A 9886-nucleotide genomic window follows, 5' to 3' on the forward strand; every position below is an offset into this window, starting at 1 on the left:
AAAAAAAAAAAAATACCATCATCATTCTTTACAGATCTAGAAAAAAACAATTCTACGTTTTGTATGGAACCAGAGAAAACCTCGTATAGCCAAAGCAATCTTAAGCAAAAAGAACAAATTGGAAGGCATCACTCTATCAGACTTCAGGCTTTACTACAAGGCTATAGTAAACAAAACAGCATGGTCCTATCCTTCTTTGAAGCACAGCCCAGCCAGCCAGACTGCCTATGCCCCTCTTAGGCTCTGTCATTTTATACATCACTGAGACTGAATCTAGCCTCAGAGAAGTCCTCTCCATTCCAAGTGCCCTCATCAATTTGGGCAAAGTCAGAGCCTATCTAGACAATCCATCCAACAGGCAGCCACGAAGTTCCTGGAGATCCCTGATTTGTACCAACTCTAACTGCTCACCATCTTAGTATTCCCTTCCAAGACCATGTTTTATATTCTGTCACCAGCCAGCCAAAGCTGTTCTCCTCTGAAAGTTCAATATTCAAAGTTAACTTTCTGTGCACCATTCGGTTCCATTATTCCAACTTGCTTGTGACTTAAAGGAACTTCTAGTCTCCTGACCCTGCATTTTTCACTCCAACCATTACCTGCCCCATTCTCCCTTTTGGATCCATTTCCTTCGCTTCCATTCTACACACTTTGTGCATCATTCTGACCACTCCTTGCCAGCACCCTCTTTCTCACCCCTCACTTGTCAGTCTCCCACCCAAACAAATGCCTAATTTGGCTCAATTTGCCCATGCTCACACTTCTTATAGGCAGGCTATGAAATGCAACTGAACAAACCCACATGCCAACATGAAGGGTGCCATTGCATTTATTCTTTAACCACAGCGGGCCTTCAAAAACACTCAACTATACTTTAATATGATGTTGGTCAGATTCTTCTTCCAATATTCTCAGAGGCTAATTCAAACCTTTGCCATTCTTCTCTACATCTTGTCTTAAAAGTCACAGAAAAAGCAGAGCCACCAGATATGAACAAACTCACACCATCCTCCTCCAAATCTATGAAGGTGTAGCTTTGAGACCATCCTGACTTCACCCTTCCTCCACTGCGGGAGTGCTCATCTTCTTCCAGTCTAACGATACCCTCTCCACCTGCAGCCCCTTTGGGATTCTGTTATCAGTTACGCCCTTTTCCTTCTCTCCATTAGCTTCTCTGTTTAGTTCATGAATCCGCTGTGGTCCCTCAATCCTGGACTCCCTCCAGCTATCTCCCTGCAAAGTCAAACTACTTGAAAGAGTCTCCAGTTTCTCCACTTTCTCATGCCCCATTCACACTTCAGTCCACTGCACTACAATGAACCTACTCTCAATAAGTCATTGCGAGCCTGATTGTCAACTTCGACAGTCATTGGTTCCTAGTTTACTCAACTCTCTGATTAATCAAATCAACTCTCTGATATAACTTTGAACAAGCCATGTCAGTACATTTTAATAAACATACAGATTTTTATTCCAATTCTAAGTTGTCAGTTCATCAGGGTATGGTAGAAATAACACAAGCTTTCAATATCAGACAAAGAAAAGTCTGCGTAAAAGCTCAATCTTTTCATTGCTTTGTGACTTGGAGGTGTTGGACCTCCCTGAAGCTCAATTTTATCAGTGAACATCAGGATGGTTATAACAACTCACCCAAACACTTGATGTTCAAGTACTTAGTACATAGTGATTGCTCAATACTGTTTATTTCCTTCCCCTTTACTGGATGAAATTTATTTTTGTACATTTTTACACTTTCATCCTAGCATGTCTTCACAAAGATTACAAAAGTCTCTCCCATGACCAAGCTATTATCTCCATGAATTGACAGCCCAGTGATGGCTTCTCTAGTCCAGGACCTCTCAACAACTTTCAGGTTTTCTTTTTAGAGAGTAACATCTACTGTCTTCTTTTCTTGGCTAAAACATGCAAAAGTGATAAAATCAATAGAAGAGATAAAAAAAATCGATTTACCTTAAATCCTAATCTGTTGCCAACAGTTGCTTGGAACTGAAACTATGGACGCTTTCTCTTGCACCTGGGAAAACCGGTCACTCCCTTGCCCCATTCCTCCTCCCTCTTACCTGTCTTCCTCAGCCATCCTAGTCCACTCTCTTAGTGCTGATTGGATAGCCTGGGATCACTGCTGCAGGCACACAGCCTGATTGGCTCAGCTTACTGTCAATCCTTACTCTGGCCCTGCCTTTTCTCAAGTTTACACTCCTGTTGCCTAGGAAATCCCAGTGTCTATGAAAGCTCAAGCTGTTTGCATAGGGAGAGAAGCCAGACGGAAGTTTAGCTGGCAATTGTTTGGTTTCTAGCACAGCATCAAACCCTACCTCCTATGTTTTATGAGGAAGTATTCAGCAAATTATCTTCCTTCTTTTAGGTAGTCCCTTCCTGCCCTCTGCTGTCCCCAGGAGCTTTACTGCTAGGGTCCCTTATTACCAGGTAAAACTTAAAATCACAACTCTCGGGAGCAACCAGGTGTAATTATAGGTGATTCCAAGTCCTCCCTCCTTCTTTGCATTCACACACTAAGCTGATGCCATTTCTGCTATTTCCATCCTTGGTTTCTTCTCTTCTTTTCTCATTTCTTCTCTTTTCGCTTCCCTTTTTTATGCATTCATTGCCATTACTGTACCAGATAAGAAGCAGTCTAGTGGCCTATTTAGAGGAAAATATCTAAATTATGCTCTCTTTCATTGTATATCTATGACATCCACCCTACCCTCTCCATTCTCTCCCCTATGCCCCCGCTCTGAGGAGCAAGCAGGTTTTCAAATCTTCTCTCTCTCTCTCTCTCTCTCTCTCTCTCACACACACACACACACACACACACGTGCATGTGCACACTTCTGCATGTGACATGATCCAGGCTGTGTGCACCATCCTTGCAGCATGAGAACTCACAGAACTGGATAGATGCCAGGCACCCAGCTCTGCAGAATACGAGGCAAATATTTCTGTGGATCTGGCAAGGAATTGAGCCCTTCACTATTTCTGTAGGGAGTATATGTAGCTTTATCTTTTTGTTTGAATTGTTTCAAGATATGTTTTACGACACCAGAATTAGGCAATCAGAACAATGGTTCTTTCAGGGCAACCCCATGTCTCTAATGTTTTCTTCTCAAAGGGTTAACTCACCAGATATCATTTACGTATCTGAAACTTTTAAGGAGGAACTCAAATCTCCATCTGAGATTACAAAAGCAAATATAAGTGCACAAGCATTGGAATGTGAAATGCTTTCTGAAACCCATCTACTAGAGAGATGCTTTGCTGTAGTAATTTAAGAAAGGCGATAAAAAGTAAAAAACAAACAAACGAAGCAAACTAACAATAAACAGGGAAGGGGGAGCTATGGACAACATGACAGAGCCACCATACAAGCCCTTGATGCTCTGCCTTCAGGTTTTACCACAGAAAGAAAAAACAAAAACTATTGTGTGTTTAAGCCAAGCTTTTGCTTGTTTCTGTTACTAGCAGCTGATGTAATTCTCAAAGGTTCACCACATATAGGGATATTCTCTGCCAGATCTGGTTCAGAAAACTGGATCTGAGTTTCTGGCATTGGCTGTCTAATGGATTAATTATATTTTAAAGCACTAATGATTCTTTCCAGTGGTAAAGAGAGCATTGATAGTCCATGGTGTGACATAACAAAAGGATACGCAAAATATCATTACTGGATTTCTAGTCCAATGTTTATAAAAGGCAAAGTTATGGATGACCATAGTACCTTAGGATATTTTAGTCAAACCCGTGAACATAAGGAGGATGACTGGCTGCTCCTAACTGTGGTGGGCAGAATGAAGAAAGAAAAGGATGAACTCAGGGCTTCAAATTCTGAATTCAAGCTCCACATAAATGATCTGAAAGTTTCTACGTCTTCTCTGAAGAATATACTTGCTTCCTACTCTTGCCAGGCTGAAGTTTCAGAAAAGCAAATCCAGAATTTTATCCTGAGTGTGGCTGAATTACAATGCAAATTGAATTCCTAACCAGGCAAGGTGTCTTCTGCTAAACTGAGGAAATTGACTGGAAAGTATTGAGATTTGGACAATTGCATGGAAACATACAGACAGATTCTGATGAAGCAGAGGACATTGAACCTCTAAAGTCTTCTGAACTTTAATTGCTAATAGAAGAAATCTTTCTATCCTTATCTGAGAAGCTTCATCCCGATTTGTCAGAAGAAACAGTTCTGGCACCCCTTAAGTATTTTACTTGGAAGACACCACTGATTCTCCTCAGAACCTACTCCCACAGAACATCTTGACTTCGAGATCTATAACTGGATCCTAGCCCTGGCAGGCTTGAAAGGGAGAAGTAAACATTGTGACCCACCAGGAGATACCCTACACACCAGAAGAAATGCATGTTTTTCTCAATACATACAGAAAGAAATATGGTGAATATGTGTGGGAATGTATCTTAATAGTGTGGGATAATAATAGAAGGAATATAAGTTGTGTAAAGATGAGTTTATTGCTATGGGTCTGAAAAGCACAGATTCTTGATTCAGTGTTTCAGCTCAATGGGTTAGATAGAGCTCTGTTTGTTTGGTTGAGTTAAAGATAGACCATAGGGTGGCACACATTAATGAAGTTGAAGTGCTAGAATTACCTTGGGACACTGTAGAGGAATGTACTCAAATGCTTAGGGAGATTGAAATGTTAGACTGGATTTATCATGTAAGATCTGATTACCAAGGGAAATTGGGTTGCTGCTACACACTGGCAGAAAAGAAAACTAAGTCGGGAATACAGGAGAGCTTTAGCATGTCTCTAAATATTTTCATGCCCTGTTATTAAAGTCAATGAAAAACTACAACAACCCAATTCAAGAAGAAAAACTAATAGCTCAAACTCTCCAGGAATGAAGGTTTTGGTCACCCTATCAGGCAAAGAACTAATTGAGGTGCTTGCTGAGGGCAAAGGGACTATGGAATATGTACAAACACTAGCTATCGCCACATGACCAGCTGCGTGAACAAGGACTGTAAACGTTATGATTATAAAGGAATACTGTAAAGCTTACATGCCAATAAATTAGATAACATAGATGAGATGGGCAAATACCTCAAAAGACATAAATTACCAAAGTCAACTCAAGAAGAAATAGATGATCTGAATAGGACTATAAAGAATAAAGTTGCCCACTTAGGTAAAGAACTCCGGGAGTCTCTTGCCACCTAAATGCCCAATATATAAATTAAAGTTACACATGTCTCTGCACATGCTAAAGATACAATACACAGCCTTCACAAGACTCCCCTTATTCCCTTCAGGCTTCCAGACATTACTGATAGTGATGAAGGCACCAACTTCACTTCTTAACATGCACAACATGGGGCTTTTTTGAAAAAGGAGTTCAATGAAACTTTCAACTCCCTCACCGCCCTCAGGCTGCAGATCTTATAAAGTGTCCTAGTGGTTTACTTAATCAAGTTCAAATTCAAATAAATACCAAATGGTACATTCCACTCATCAGTTAAACATCAGAGAGGAATTGGAATAGAGTCTGGATTTATTTCTGATCCTTGGCTCCTGGCATCTTTGAAATTGCACCCTCTCCCTTCCTCTTCTGCCCCACTTGTGGGCAAGCTGATAAGAAAGCCTGGGTGCTCCCTCCTTTGGGACTAGCAAGAAGTTCAAGACAGGCAGGGGGCTCTTCACTCGAGTCCTGCCCTCTAACCACCAAAAAACCCCAAGACACTCTCCTTTTCCTACTCTCTCAATTGCTTCTTGTAACAACTTGAGAGTTGCCTTACTCTCCCCAGACAACCTCATTAAGTTATTAACAAACCTGTTCATAACCTCTTGATATGTATGTTCTGCCTTAAACCTCAACATCCCATCCTAATTATGGGTGGAGGAGTCCATCCTATCTCTGAGAGTGGCTAAAACAATTTGGGAAGAAATAATAGTAATTTTGCTCAAACTCTTACAGAAAATTAAAGAGAAGGAACACTGCCTCATTCATTCTATGAGGCCAGCATCACACTGATACCAAAGTCAGAAGAGCCATCATAGCAAAAGTACAGGACAATATCCCTGATGAACACAGATGTAAAATTTTAAACTAAAATTTAAGTGGACAATCAAAAAGTATGTAAAAAGGAAAACACAACTTGACCAAGTAGAGTTTATTCCTGGTTAGTTTAACATTTGAAATTCCATCAATGAAACTCATCATATTAACAGAACATACAAGAAAAATCAGAAGTTCATAATAATATATGTTTTAAAAAAGCATGAAATTGAATTTCATCAAAATTAAAAATGTACTCTTCAAAAGACACTGCTAAGAGAGTGAAAGGGTAAGTCAGAGACTGGGAAAGAGTATTTGCAAAGCACGAAACTGATGATTTACATCTAGAATATATAAAGAACTCTGGAAACTCAAAAATAAGAAAACAAATGACCCAATTTTAAAATGAGCTAAAGACTTGACAAACACTTAACCAACGATAATACATGGATGGCAAATAAACACAAGAGAAGATGTGCAGTGTCATCAGTCATGAAGGAAATACAAATTAAAACCTCTATAAAATACCGCTACATATGTATTAGAACGGCCAAAATGAAAAAGACTGTGGCAGTGTGGACAAGGATGTACAGTACCTGGAACCCTCATTTACTTCTGGTGGAAATGTAAAATAGTACAGCCGCTTCAGGAAATGGTTTGACAGTTTCTTAAAAAGTTAAACATGCACCTACCATGTGACTCAGCCACTGTACACCTAGTTATTTTGCCACAAGAAAAGAAAGTAAATGTTTACACAAAGACTAGCATACAAATATTCACAGCAAATTTATTTGTAATATACGATATCCACAGAAAATTTATTTGTACTAATCCCAAACAGGAAACAACCCTAATGTCCTTCAATAGACAGCTGGATAAGTACATTGTGGTAATCCTTACAATAGAGTACTATTACACAATAAATACAAATATATTATTCATATATACAACATGAATGAATCTCAAAATAATCATGCTGAGGAAAACAAACCAATATAAAAGAGAACATAACTTATGATCACATTTATATAAACTCTAGAAGATGTAAACTAGCAAATAGTGACATATAGTGATTAACTAGCACGGGGGCTAAAAGGGGGGTTCAGGAGTGGGGATTAAGAAGGACACTAGAAATCATTTGGGGGTTATGAATATATTCATTATCCTGACAATGTTGATGGACTCACAAATATATATATATGTATGTGTGTATATATGTATATATATATATCTCCGAACATGTCAATTTGTATATTTTAAACATGTGTGCACTTTATTATATGCCAAATTTTATTTGATGAAGTGTTTTTTAAAAAATGAAGATAAGGAACTTCGATCTGTGACCATGAGGAAGCGACAAGAACAAGATTTACCTTTCTGCTTTAACCAACTAAACAAGCCAGACAAAATATATGCAAAATGTTTTCTAGGCATTGAACACCAGACAGTGCAGGACATTGAAACTGGCTGGAGAGAATTTCCAGGGTTTAGCTCATGGAGGGGGCACCCAAATCTAGTTCAGCCATCTCCCTGAGTGGAGGAGAGTGAGTTCAGATTTTGGAGAGGACAACGCAGACAGAATTTACAAGGCAAAATGCCAGAGAACAGAGGGCTACACAGATAGACATTTCTAGAACTAGAGTCCTCAGCTGAGAGCAGTTCAATATACACATGTGAGGAAACTCTATGAGACCAGGAATGACCATCAGAAATGATAAAGTAGAAAAAACCCAGAACTCTTGCAGGATCTCTCTCTAAGCCCCTACTCTTTCTTGACTCAATTCTTCATTTTTAGTGCGGATCTAAATATAACTTCTCCATTCAGCAGGATACAGTGCCATTTTGACCATCACCTAAGGCATTAGTCATCTTGATTCTCTGTCCGTGGGTTCTGATATTCAGAAGAAAGATGATTCCATTTTATTAAGTTCCAGAAGCCTCAACAATACAAAATTGACTTGCCCTTTTTGCCAATAGGCAAAGATACTGTACATTTAACCCCCCAGGACTAAAATGACCACCATTTATAGAGAAAGAGGGAAGTTCAGTAGTCCGATAAAAAGTCTGAAATTCAGCTTAGAGGCTTCCTTATATTAGCTGCTGATCTGCCCTCCTGCCCACTCACCCAAAGAAGGCAGAGCTGACACTGCTGGAGGTGGTGAAAGGTTTTCTAGTCAGAAGGTTTCTCCAATCAGACACCCATCTGAATGTTTGTAGCCAACCCCTGAGGATAGCTGATTTTGGCCTGTCCCCAAAATCACAAGGACCCATTATTTGGGGAATGTCCATCTTGTAGATTGACAAAGTAGGCTGTTTTAGGAAAGGAAAATATCCAGAATTTAAGACAATTAAATTCTCTCTCAGTTGTAATTTCACTTATGGGTGGGAGCAATACTTTATTTAAGTATTAGAAGCCTTTGCTAGATCAGTATCTCTGAAGTCATTTATTTATTGAAGTTGTAATAAATAATCAAAATAGGAAAAGTTATCCAAACAGGTAGGTAATAACAAGTTCAAATGTTTCAATACATTGAGTTAGATATCAGGCCAGCAAAAATAATTCAATTGTGTGTTTTTCTTATTTTCAGACTTCTACTCAAGTTCCAATGCAGAAGAGAAGAACGAATATTCCATTTCAAAATCTCAGTAGTGTCCAGTGATAGGGGAATATTGGAAGAAACTCTGGACTATTAAAACGTGGAACCAAGGAAAAAACTGAAGGGATCCTTGAATCCCCTCTTTGTAGATTTTGATTGGCATAGTTTGTTAAAGAGGTAGAAGGTCCAAAGCTTTCAGCAGTTTTCAAAAAGCATAAGAACCACCAAAATGAGATGGTCATATTCTACAGCTGTTAAGTCAAGGCAGATACAAAGGGATATGTATATAAATGATATTCAATGAACAATATGGAACCCAATCTAGAAGGTGATGAAAAGTACTTTAAAATTGTCTGAAAAATAACAAAGCCTGAGGTTCACTTTCAGAGTTTTATAATTTCTTGGACTTTTATTCATCATAGATGCTTACTTTTTGGATTTTTTAAAAAATCAAAGCCTCAGCAAGAATTTCAGATTGAGCAACCCAGAAGGTTGAAGTCCGAGATCCACTCAACTCTGTTATTAACCTGCCATGTGACCTTGAACAAATATTTAAGTTCTCTTGCCTTCTGTGATCTTGTCCGTCAACAAAGAAAATTTGATAAAATTGATTTTAACTATTTAACTATTTTAACTAAAACTCTTTGAATTTAATGGTTCAGTTAAGAACTTCTGATGTCACTATGCATAACTCGGGGACAGTTATCAATTTTTCAAGAATATGAGGCCATCTCAGTGGTTCCTTCTAATCCTAGTGCATAAGTAAGAGGCTCCATGGGAAAGTTTCCTTAAATTTCAGGTCTTTAACAAGAGTAGAAAATAACCTATAAGCTATGAAAAACAGCTGTCCTTACACAATAGAAGTCTTGATGTCACCAAACATTTCTGTTCAATACAAATTTAAGCCACACTACAGCATAATATTTCTCAAAATGATCAATAACGATGGTGGAGAGATGCCACAAAATATAGTATGTGGAGGCCCAGTCTACACAGCTTAATAAGATTTCCAACATTCAGTGTATACACACACACACACACACACATTGTATTTTACATATATTTTTTAATTTTTTGTATGTTATGAAGTTTTGATATCTTAAAAATTCCTTTCTGGCTAGGGAGAGACTGCCCATGCTGGGCCAGCCAATTCTTAGAGATAACAAAGGTCTTGGCAGGGAGCATGTCTTTGATATGCAAACTAACCAATCCAGAACTATACCTCTTCTATCTGGCCCATATGCCTCAGGAGGCAA

At 38.7% G+C, this 9886-nt stretch overlaps 1 protein-coding gene across 2 annotated transcripts in view; it reads right to left on the reverse strand.

The window, feature by feature from the left end:
* CAPSL (calcyphosine-like) overlaps positions 1-2208 on the reverse strand; it is a 26208-nt gene extending 24000 nt beyond the window's left edge. The window contains exon 1 of one of the 2 annotated variants that reach the window (XM_012649767.1): positions 2082-2208. The gene's annotated coding sequence lies outside the window, so the exon portion shown is untranslated. The other variant, XM_012649759.1, reaches the window with a different exon arrangement.
* Between the last annotated feature and the right edge of the window lie 7678 nt (positions 2209-9886).

Source organism: Propithecus coquereli, unplaced genomic scaffold (assembly GCF_000956105.1).
Source record: "Propithecus coquereli isolate 6110/MARCELLA unplaced genomic scaffold, Pcoq_1.0 Scaffold110, whole genome shotgun sequence".
Lineage (NCBI taxonomy): Eukaryota > Metazoa > Chordata > Mammalia > Primates > Indriidae > Propithecus > Propithecus coquereli.